Source organism: Apis dorsata, unplaced genomic scaffold, assembly GCF_000469605.1.
Source record: "Apis dorsata unplaced genomic scaffold, Apis dorsata 1.3 scaffold_61, whole genome shotgun sequence".
NCBI lineage: Eukaryota > Metazoa > Arthropoda > Insecta > Hymenoptera > Apidae > Apis > Apis dorsata.
Genome location: NW_006263361.1, coordinates 116,211 through 119,063, shown reverse-complemented (window position 1 = coordinate 119,063; position 2,853 = coordinate 116,211). Strand labels below are relative to the sequence as shown.

General features: G+C 47.8%; 1 protein-coding gene across 4 annotated transcripts in view; it reads right to left on the bottom strand.

Annotated features, from left to right (window-relative positions):
- LOC102679772 (LIM domain only protein 3-like) overlaps window positions 1-2,853 on the bottom strand; it is a 78,544-nt gene that overhangs the window by 54,614 nt on the left and 21,077 nt on the right. The window contains exon 1 of one of the 4 annotated variants that reach the window (XM_031515297.1): window positions 704-1,333. The exons of 2 other annotated variants lie outside the window; for them this stretch is intronic. The gene's annotated coding sequence lies outside the window, so the exon portion shown is untranslated. Of the gene's footprint in view, window positions 1-703; window positions 1,334-2,853 lie in introns of those variants that run through there. One more of the 4 variants, XM_006609840.2, reaches the window with a different exon arrangement.

Sequence of the window (2,853 nt, the reverse complement as noted above, 5' to 3'; positions counted from 1 at the left end):
CGCTTCATTCCGCTTCGAGTTACGCCACGATCGTTTCGAACGAGTCGCGCGGTTAACGCGGGGAGAGGGGGTGAGGAGAAAAAAAAGCAGGGTGTAAAAAGCAGTTCTCGAGTACGCTACGCGGTTCGTGGAACGGACGTGCACGTGAAACGGAATCAATGGTACCTCGTGACTCGACTTTTCGGAGATCGTAACGTATGAAAAGTAATTTCGAAGTAATTGGAAATGTAACTCGTCTTTGTAATCGAAGAAAAGGAGAAGATACGATTTCTTGGTAAAACGAGTTATACGTGAAAGGTAAAACGATTTATTCCGCACGGAGCGTCTCCACTCCGTAAATGGATCAACGCGACAAGTATAAAATAACCAACGGGCTTACATACAACGAAAGCGCGCTGTCGCGATGAAAAAGTCGCTCCTCCTAACGTTAATTAAAACGTCCCGCATCGGAACCGGCATCAGCGGCCACGCTGAACATCGCGAACACCGAGTATCGACACTCCACCGTCCACGTCGATTCCGATGTTCTTCTGGCCCCGCGAGTAATACGCCAATAATAAGATCTACCAATCGCGGCCGTTTCGACGCGTCGTAAATCGATTTAAACGAACTAAATCGATTCATCCGCTTGAACGGATATCCTTTCGAATCGCGATTCGCTTCGATCATATTTATTTTCAAAAGAAATCGGAAAGGTACTCACCGTTGGAATTGGAACGAGATCACTTAAGGGAGAATCCTTAAACTTCCAACGTATGACGATAGTTCCCTCGATCAACTGTGGCAGACACTCGTGAAACACACTCGACTGAACGGAGCCAATCCTCGGAACGGGATAGAATGGAACAGAAACGAAGGACGTGACCGGACGAAAAGAGTGCGTAGGAATTAAACGGAAGCGTAAAGGAGAGGGGAAAAAAGGGAACGGAAGAGATGATGCTGTCTCGATATCCAACACTTATCGTTCGAGTCACTTGTCGCGCGATATCGATCGATCGTACGCGTGCCGCGGTGTCTCGTGCGATGTAGAGCCGCGGCACGAAAGTATAATTCAATTCATTAGCGGGTATGCGGTGTCGTGCACGCGGTGACGTATCGGTAATAGCACACGATGCGTCCGATGTGCGCCGCCGCCGAAGATTGAACGATAACGGAGCAATGGTATGAACGGTGTGGCCGATAACGGGAGAAACGGGAGCGAGCAGGGGCTGCCGGTTAGCCCGCAACGGCAGCTCACTTCGGAATGAAGAGAAACGCGACGGTACGCGAGGCGACGCGAGACCGCCAACCACTCGGCGCACTCTCGGCTAGACTTTGCTCGGCACACTCGTCCGGCGTCTCCTTGCTTCTCGTCCTCCGGCCGCCACTCGTCGTTCCATACTGCGACGTCATTTGGCACGTCACGCGTGGCCGTGCGCATGCGCGGTTGCCCGCTCGGCGCGTGTCGCGTGAATTCTCGCGCACCGCGTTCGCGTTCCGTATACACGCATCTAGTAATACACGCGCTTTGTAATATACACAAGCCACCTTTATCAATCGGAGAGTAGCGATTATATATATCGTCGCGCGAGATTAGCAAACCGCCAATTTTACGAAAAGAATATCGCACGAGAGGATTAAAGATAAGAAAACTCGAGATCTCAATTGTCGAGAATTGGAGATAGGTATCGAAATAGCACGAATCATCTTATTTTCGCGACGTATTAATTCATACGGGATATAGAATTATGGAAAAGTTAATCTTTTTTTTTTTTAACGATTAATTTACTTACGGATTAACAAAGATTTTTATACCGTTATATCGTATTCGAGAAAAATCCATCTTGACGCGATCGGGAGGAGGGGAGTGGGAAAAAATCAAGAGATTGAGTTTCTCATTAAGCTGCCGGATCTTCTTTTGTTTCCTGGCCGTAGTTAAATTCCGTTGAGAGAAGGAGGAAAGAGAGAATCGGTTCGTCGAGCGCTTGTTTCAATGGTAACGACGAATTAGATGACGTCGCGATTACCCGGTGATAAGCGAAAATATCCCAATCGGGTGGGCGGTGCGCCAGTACTGCAATAATTACTGCTAATGTAAATGTTCGTTAATGGGCGTTATTAAATGCAACGCGGTAAAATAGTCATCGGCGGCGTCACGAGTGTACAAGTTGCACCTATGCCCGCTAACCGGTCCAATTATAATAATTAAATGAACATTATAATTAGCTAATTAAATCAAAAGCATTTCGGTGAGGCGTGCGTGCACACGTCCGACACGTACGATCCGGTGGGTGTACGGGCGCGCTGATTTTCGGCGTGCGCGTGCTCCGTGTCCGAGGGAATAGGTATAAAGGTTTCACAATGACACTGGTAAGCGGTATTGTCCGGCTAGATTTTCTATGATTTTACAGGCCGACCGAATTTCAGGTCGGTTTGAGATTACACCGATAATCAAATTGGACCCGTGGCAAACAAAATGACAGAATATCCAGTATTGTTGAAGCATCGCGTCGCATTAGGAGTTTAACATTGTCGGTCGGATCGCGCTCGAGCACACTGGTACGATACGCGTGTGCTCCCGCCCCGGGCGTGATCGAAATTTTCTCATTTCTCCCGATTTCGATATCGTAGCGAAGAACGAACGAACGAACGGATGAGCGAAGCGAAAAGCGGTGGATTATTCGACGGATTTTTTAATCGAATTCCGCGGGAGGTATCAACGTTTCCCGAAAGAAAAACCGGGTCAATTAAAATTAATGGATAGCGTAATTAGGAAAGTCGTTACGGAAACTCGCGCGAGATACGCTTCAATCCAATCAAGGAAACGAGTTCCTTTTCTCGTCTTTAAAAAACTATTAAAATCTCTGTTGGCTG